Source organism: Clupea harengus, chromosome 20 (assembly GCF_900700415.2).
Source record: "Clupea harengus chromosome 20, Ch_v2.0.2, whole genome shotgun sequence".
Lineage (NCBI taxonomy): Eukaryota > Metazoa > Chordata > Actinopteri > Clupeiformes > Clupeidae > Clupea > Clupea harengus.
In genome coordinates, this window is record NC_045171.1 from 14,355,993 (window position 1) to 14,365,394 (window position 9,402).

The following is a 9,402-nucleotide window of genomic DNA, read 5'->3' on the forward strand; positions in this document are numbered from 1 at the left end:
CCCAAGAGTCAACTGCTAGTGGTGTGCTGGTGGCTTCAGGCACTCTAACTTCAAGCAGAAAGATGGATTTCCTGTATGTTTCCCTCAAACACGACACAAATAAGTGAAATACACCAAACACAATTACACCAGATCACACAAATAGATTTACTCTGTCTCTGTTACAAACACGTGCACACGCAAACACTAGAAAATGTTCCTTGATAAGACAATACATGCCCTATACACACAAAGACACACACATGCCCACACGCACACACTTTCACTCACATACACGTACATGCACATACACACACACGCTCACTTTCATATGCACACACATATACAATCTTACTGCCACAGGCACACAAACACACACTCTCACATGCACACACACAGTCTCACTCACAAACATACTCACACACACAAACACACACTCTTACACACACAGAGAGACTCTTACTCACACACACATACTCGTATTCACACACATACAATCTTACTGCCACAGGCACACAAACACACATTCTCACATGCACACACACAGTTTCACTCACACACACAAACACACACTCTTACACACACAGAGATACTCTTACTCAGACACACATACTCATAGGCACACACACACACACACACACACACACACACACACACACACTTCCCTGGGAGCGAGAGTCACAGTGAGAACAGGGTTCCTGAATGCGTCCGGTGTCCTCTCTCGGACAGGAAGAGGTAGGGAGGCTGGCTGGCAGGCAGGCAGCGTGCATGCAAATGTTATTTGCATAAGTCACATCTGCCAGGGCCACGGAGAAAAGGCACTTGTTATGATAGATCACCCCCGAGACAGACCACATTTACATGGCAAATGTTCAAAATCTGCTCACAAATAGGTAGTGACTATCACAACAGCTTTATCAAAGCAGCAGCCTTGAGAGAAAAGGAGAGAGGAGAGGAGAGGGAGAGAGAGAGATTTACCAAAGATAGGGTGACCTTTAAACTTTTCGTAAAGTCAAAAGAAAGTTGCTGTTCCATGTTCGGAGGAAAAATGTCAAGGCTGTTGTGATATGCTCTAAATCACAGTCAGTACAGAAGTGAGAAAAAATGGCTACGATCTTACTCAAATTGTTTAACAAACACACACACACACACACCACACACACACACAGAGAAAGAGACAGAGAGAGAGAGACTTACATTTCCACACCTTAATCGCACACACATACACTCACTCAGCAATTACTATTAAAATATACATACACCAACTTAGAGAGTTTATGCCAGCTGAAAAACACATTCATATACACATACTTAGACATAACCATGCAGTTTCACACACACACACACACACACACACACACACACACACACACACACACACACACAGTCTGAAAGGTAGACCTGTTATTGACAGGTAATCACAGTCTCAGTTGAGTCTAATTAACCTCCTCTCAGTCTCCTGTGAGGTTCACTGTGAAGGGGCAACCCCCCCCACACACACACACCTGCTTGTGCACACACTCACACAAACACTCTCTCTCTCACACACACACACACTTGCTTGTGCACACATACACACACAATTGCTCACACACAAACACACACACACACACACTCATGCAGACACACAGTCAAGAATATTGACACACATAAACACACACACAAATACATACACACAGACAGTCACACATATACACATGTAGACACACTCAAACAAGCATGAACACACACAAACCTCAACATCTGATTCTGGAACATTTATGTCATTCTTCCACAGATATAAAACCAGCAGCTGATTCTTAGTGATTTGGCTCTCCTGAGTTTAATTCCTCCGCACCAGCTGACAGCTGCTTAAAATACCCGTTTCTTCATTCCATACATTGAATGTCTTTAGAGGGCAGGATATTATCAGCAACACGTTATTGTCGAAGACTGAGAAGTCTAAATAGTAATTATCCTTGCTGTTTGTCACCTTTGGCGTTTTGGAGAGTTTTTCGGAGTACCCATTCAAAGGCGAAGAAATACGGCCATCTAGCGGCCGTTTGAAATTACAACTCGGTTGGCATAGTGACGGTGCGGAGGCACACTTGCAGTGTGACGAATCTGAATTACTTTCCCTCAGATTGCGCTGAGCTCGTTGTACCTTACTGACCTAGGCAACAGATAAACTGAAAAAAATGATTAAACCCACATAGAATCCAACTCTTTAGTGGACCTGGCCTTGATCTTGGACGGATATGGTTGTCACCTGTGATCTGGCAGTCTCTTTCAACCCAGTTCAAGATATCATCACTATCACTATACAAATCTCACGAGTTCGGACATTGATGACGTACACTTGGGAAGGAATCATTAGTTGTTATTAACCTATAGCCTATCCAAATTACATTACATTAATAAATAAAGGAATCATTTTTTGTGAAATTATCATTTCCTTGACGCGCTATTGTGCTGAACGGCACAGCACCGATCCCCCGCTTTGAGTTGGAGTATGACTCTGAACCGAGAAAAGGAGTTTGAGTTGCAGCGGTGCATTACCGCCCTCTCCTGGTTAGACGTGGTACATTCGTCCATGTGAGATATAAGTTGGTGCAGTGCAGCTTCATAAAGTGCAGTCTGTTTAACGCAGCCATTGGGAACCAAGTGTACCTCAATGACGCAAACAAGAGAGGCATCTGCGGTCACAATTCAAATGCTTTAGTATCAGCAATACAAGCCGTCAGGGACAGAGAGAGAGAGAGAGAGAGAGAGAGAGAGAGAGAGACTGATATGTATATATACCAGGGACGTGCGGTCCTATGAGTCATCTTGAAAAGTAAAAAAAAAATAAAAAAAATATTGATATTTCTCTACTAATCTGTGGTATAGGTGTAATTTCTGCATGATTCCAATCATTTCGAGCATTTTTATAATCAAAATCGCTGAATTCGCGCATGTCCTATTCAAATAGACGGGAGAAAACAAGGGACGTGCGGTCAGGTTAGGCACCATGTATTGTCTATGGGAGCTAGTGAGGCAGTGCCTCACCTAGGATTGCGCAATCGCTCGTGCGCATGCGTAGAACCTTTGAGCTGAGCTCAAAACGCATTGAAAAATCATGTAGGTGAGGCACACAGTACCTCTGCCTCAATAAAGGGGGCGTGCGAGAGCGCACCTGTCGGGGTTATGCTGGGAAACGTTGCTCTTCTTCTACACTTCTACTTCTAATGGAAGATTTTATTGCTAAGCTGAAGCAGTTCTCAAAACTGGACTTTCAGTCCAAACGTGAAATGATTAATAATGGGAGACCAATGCCGGAGTTAAAAGGTATGCTTCAAGCGACGGGACAGAAGATAACTCGATCGACTTCTCACATTCAAAGCCAAATTGCTTTTAACATGTTTGGAACCTCAAGAATACATTTGGTTTTGAACTTACAGCGGCAGCTCCGTTGATTTCCCATTATTTCTATTGGGATTGTTTTATGTCTATGTGAAGCCATTTAACATCACTCAAGTGGTTGTGATCACTTGGAACCCAAGACTGCTTTTTATTGGTGAGCTGATTTTGAGAAATTAAACTTAAATTGTAGGTAAGTTGTGTTTCCTGGTTGCAATGGTTATCCTGTTGCTACGTTAGCTAATTAGCTAGCTAAGGACACTTAAAGTAACAGTATGCAACAATTGTACCTTAAAATAACAGCTTGAAAAAAATTGTGCCGCTACAATGACTTTTAATATGGCGGTTTGCGCCTCCGCCATTGCCATCGGGGGTCTGTGGGGAAATAACTCCGCTATGTAGGATTCTGAGGCCGCCCGATCTGGGGGCGGATGTACTTCGACCTGCTTTCTGGCAGTGATTACGCAATGTCATATAGTGCTAGTCCACGCTCGCAGCTACAGTATAAGGAAGAAGCAAGCGAAGTCTCATCAGTATTCATCATGGAGAACGCACCAAAGAAACAGAAGAAGACGATGTCTGATGAAGCAAAGAAGAGAAAAAGAGAGGCCGACAGAGCAAGAGATCGGACTAGGGTCACAATCGGAACAGCTTTTACTCGTTGGAGAGAGCTGAAAGACACATTTGGATACAAGTTCGATTCACAGCTAGCCATCTTTCTGCTGGATTAGTAAGTAGTTTGTACTGTCTCTTGCTTGATGTTTGACTGTGTTATCAAAGTTGTTGACTCGCTAGTTTGTCATACTCGAGGAAAGCACATTTCAATAGGTTTTGCTAGGCTTTAGGGTGACCAGATTTGTGTTTGTAAAAAAGAGGACTTCGTTGCTGGGGGAGGGTGCGGGGTCCAGCATGCTAAACACTAGCCTACCCTGCCTTCTCCCCTGCGACGAAGTGTCCTCTTTTTCACAAACTCAAATCTGGTCACCCTATTATAACACTTTTGGACATTGATGCTAGGTTTACGTCCTCTTTTTTGTCCAGGTAAAAGAGGACTTGTCCGCCCGGGTAAAATAGGACGTCTGGTCACCCTAGCTTAGCCGATATCAAGACATCTCGTTAGCGATATCAGACATCTTGTTATAACACGCTTGGACAATGATGCTAGTAATAATCGAGTAGCTAGTAATAACGTCGTATACACTTCTTTGTAATGCTATTGTGATCGCTATCTGGCTAACTTACCACCCAAGCTCCACTAGTCTCAGGATATTCCAGATATTTCCAAGGAATTTAGCGATAGTTGACTTTGTCTGTTAGCATTCCCTTACAGCCAGTTGGTCTGTGGTTCATGTTTCGTTAGCTTAGTATGCTACTTGTGTGTTACCTGACTTGAATGCCGTGATTTGTGAAAACATATATAAAGATGTAGCGGCAAACATACTGAATTGGTTCTTTCTATCAAAAGCGGTAGGGAATGTCTACTCCCAGCAAGGGACATGCACAGCCACCACCGCCGCCTGTATCTAGTATTTCAGAAGAGTCCGACCGAGATGGGTGTATCTTAGAACTGCGTTTCTAAACCAGCCATGCAGGACATTGTAAGTTGTGACTGACTTATTTATCTTTTGAATCAGGGACAAAGAATTCGCTATGCAAGGTGTTCAACCGTTGGGCAAAGAAACCGAAGCGGTTGGTGTGCTAGAATCTAGGTGAGTTCGTCTTACAACTGCGACCGTAATGCATTGTTTTGTTGATGAATATATTTATTTAGATTCGTTTTATATTCACAGCATGCACTCCTTGAGCATTGCTGAAGAGGAGCAGCATGACTCTGGATGAGGAGGAGGCGAATTATATGAGGAATAGCATGTAAGTCTTGCACATGAAACCATCTTAGTTTGTGTTCTTTTGTGCTTCAAGTTTATGGTGTTGTGGGTGTGTGTGTTTTGTAAATCATTTTTATTTACAGTATTGACATGGATGATTGCTGGGAGGATCCTAATCAGAAGGGCTTTGAAGGAGATCGGGACAGCTCTGATGAAGACTATAGTCCTTTTCTTCATCTACGGTATGTTTCAGTTTCTAGTTGCATTTCAGGTTGAACTACTGCTATGTTGAAGAGTGCAATCACAAATATTTTGGTCTTTCAGGAGAAGACAACGTTTTAGGAGAACATGATGCAGTTGTTCCTTTTTGATCTTCAAATTGATTCTATGTACATATCTTGCTGCTTTGCAGTGCCCCAGCTATGACTGCCAACATAAACCAACTCCTGGAGATAAGCATGGATAAAGCCGTGCTTGATGTGGCAACACCCAATCCTCCAGGTGAGGACATACAAGAAACTCCAGAACAACAAAAAGTTTCAGGTATGCCCCTATAGTTATGCAAATGCTAGTATTTGTCATACATTTGCACATACACACAAGCACTTATGATCATATTTCTGAACTTTTTTGTCTGTCTTGTAGAACCATTACCAATACAATAATTGTATAACTCTGGGTGATTTTCCATGTTTGTTTTGTGTGCAAAATCAGCTGCTTAGGCCTGACTGCTAAGCACATTATAATTGAAATTGAAATGAAGCCTCATCTGATACTTTTCCTGGAGTAGCATCTAGTGGTGAGAAGTGTGTCACTGACTGGGCCTTTCGGGTTATGTATGTGTTTTTCAGGACAACTTCAGATTTGGAGAATTTCCAAAACCACATACTCATGTATGCAGGAAAGCGGTTTGCCTACAGCCCCCCTGTTTACAAAACCCAGACATTGCTTGCAGCAAACGATTACAACTATCACAACCACCGCATTCCTGCACGTGGCAAGGATGGACACCGAATGTAAGCTTTGCTATAACAGTAGTGTACTACCAAAAATAATTAATTAGTTCTTACCTAAACAGTTGTGGAATTGTGCAATTACTTTACTTTACTAGGTACAGACAGTACTTCAACAAGAAGTCCGAGCGCTGGAGTGTATATGTGTTGAAGGAGAGCAAAGGCTACCATTACATTCCAGACCTGCAGAAGGCCATCCTTGCTGAGAGGCTGGGAAGTGGAATGGGCCTTCCCAGAATACAGGGTCTAAGGCCTGATGATCCCAGGCGCTTGGGTTTGCTTGCCGCAACGCAGCCTCCATTCACATTTGAACTTGTCGCGGCTCAGGTTTCACGGGGAGAGGGTGGTGCCCAAAGTGAATTCTAAACTATTCCATTCTATAGCTGTGTATGTAAATAATTTGCAAATAATTCAAGAGTCGTAAAAAGAAAACATTTTTTATTTATATGTAAATAAAAAACAATGAACATCAAACTGTACATGTTTTTTGACATTGAACATAAATAACAAAACTATTTACATATTTACACCAAACGGCGCACCCTGAAGCCAACATATTGACCCAAGGGGTCAGGAAATGCAGTTCTTATCTTCCAAACGCAGCAGCTCGGAATAATAACGCTATTGCCTTCACCCAAGCGGCCATGCTGCCACAGTACAAATTGGCGGTATGCCGCATGTCTGTACTGTCGCTGCTCCACCCCTGGTTCCTGTTCGTCATCAACAGCAAACACATCGTTCCATGCAGCCCATGCCAGCCGTAAAACGCCCGGGTCAAGAACATATAACTGCATATGTGCCATGCTGCTGACGGAGTTTTCAGGGGCCTGGCGGCAGCAGAGCCTTTCTTGGTCTGTTGTCATCTCCCTGCAATTACTGCAGGTGCACCAATGTAAAGGTCCCTACCTGTCTCTACCTCAGAAGAGGCAGATGTTGACAATGACGTCGATTCCTGCAATAAAACCATAGAAAAAAACTTGTTGACATCCAAACCTCATACACCATTAGCCATGCATGAATTATCCTTTCGAATTTAGCTAATACAGTGTTATAATAAACTGTTTCTACTGTCTTTGACGTTAGCTATTGTGATCTGTCCTATGTCGATAAAACAACGAAAATTGATGTATTATGATGTACATCCCTGCCTATGTAATTAATGAAAGAATAGGCTGTAGCCTTTTTAGTGTCATCCCTGTCTCACGGAGATTTGTAGTTTTAGTTAGGGTGACCAGATTTTAGTTTGTGAAAAAGAGGACACTTCGTTGCGGGGGAGGGGTAGTGTATAGCCCTCCCCCGCGACGAAATTTACCAAAGGCTCAGAATGATCGTATTTAGAGGATAATTATCGTACATCTGCCAGCACTGACAAGGCTATCGACCATTGACAGTTCTCTCTACAGTCAGAGCTCGCGCAAGAAGGTGGAACGTAAGGGAAATACCCTTTCCAAACCTTGTAAGGGCGTAATAACTAGTTTGTGAAAGACCCAGATAAACACAGATATCCGACAAGGCAAAATCCCAGACGTTTTTGGAATCCCTGCTGGACGCATTTTTTAGGTCTCGAAAGAGGACCTGTCCGGGTAAGAGAGCACGTCTGGTCACCCTATTTTAGTAGATGCCAAAAGTCATCGACCGTCTCAGACTAGCATGCAAATCAGTGTCTCACACGCCAAGGATTTCACACGTCATGCTAGATTTATAGTTATCCATTTGGAGGGAGACGGACACATAGCCACGCCTTGGCAACACCCTTCCCCGTGGTGGAACGCCCATCCGAGCCCATCCGAGCCCTTCTGAGAGCTGGACGGACACCGACGTGCACCTCTCGATTTTTGTAACTTTTTCGGATACGAACGGATAGCGACGGATACCCCCTTGGCTGTGATTGGTCCGCTAACGAAATCATTTCCTAACGACATCATTTCCGGAATCTCACATTTCCTGTTTCATTCCCTATCTGTTCCTATTCTGTTATAGAGTGTGGATCAGCCCAATATTTCTGTCCGAGCCCGGCCTGCGTCCCACAGAGTAGTGCCCGAGCCAGACAGCCATTCAAATATATTGTCGGAATCCAACCAGACATAGTCAATGTCTCAACTGTTCATACTAATGACACATTTACGTATGTTTTTTATGAATAGCCTGTAGACCGTCTCACAAGCTTCTTCTAGTTGATTATGAACAAACATAACAGAAGAGGTCTGAAGATATTTCTGAAACACTTATAAGGACGCTCAAATGACCGCGAATTCATAGGAGAGAATACTATCCCATTCTCACAGGAGACATCACAGCAATCGGAGCATATTTGTCAAACGCGATAAAAGATAGCCCTACTGCTCTGAAATATTCCCATTCCATACTGAATATTCTGTTTAGATCAAAGGTTTGTTTTTCGACACCGTGATATTTCAGATGATGGAACTGTTGAAATGAATGCTCATATACAAAAGCTAACATTAACGTGAAGTGGAGTTAACTTGCAGCCAACACCATTGCATTACAAACCCTAACACACACACATAATGAGAAAGTAGGCTTATTACACCTGGCGATTATCTCGCCTTTTATCTTCCATCTTTGAATAATGTAACTTATAAACACGTCGTTTTAAAGCGCTGTGGCCGTCCTGAAAAGATGTGTCAATAAATTAATTTAATCCATAGAATCCACGTTGACTTCACTACTTATTAAGATATTGTAACAAATCACGGAAGTGTGGAATATTTGTTATGGCTTTTAATTAAACACTAAACACAATACAATGTCAAAATGGCACAGGCTTTATGCCCTGCTACAAGTTATCACGAACAGACTGTGCTACCGTCACACACCTGTATAAACTCCGTCCCAACACAGAACAACGACATGCAATTAGAACAGTAAGGAACATTGTTAACTGCATCACATAGAGAAAAGTATGTGCCCGCCGCACGGCATTATGGGGCGACTATGCCGGCAAGTTAAATATGGAATGTTCAATGCCTTATCGCGCTGACTTGTCCCAGCCCTACCCCAGCCCGACAGCAAGTAAAATATTTAGTCCGAACCCCAATGAGTCAATGTCTCAACTGTTCATACTACTGACACATTTACATACGTTTCTTAAGAATAGCCTGCCTTTATTAAACTCGAGCATCAACAGATGAATGATAAATGCACTGGCTCACACAAACAAGCCCCGTTAAACGCACAAGCGCGCA

General features: G+C 42.9%; 1 long non-coding RNA gene across 1 annotated transcript; it reads left to right on the forward strand.

The window, feature by feature from the left end:
- The first annotated feature begins 5,186 nt into the window (after positions 1-5,186).
- LOC122133833 lies at positions 5,187-5,636 on the forward strand. The gene is made up of 3 exons (XR_006153016.1): positions 5,187-5,226; positions 5,327-5,425; positions 5,596-5,636. It is a non-coding gene; the product is annotated as an uncharacterized LOC122133833 (long non-coding RNA).
- Positions 5,637-9,402: the final 3,766 nt, after the last annotated feature.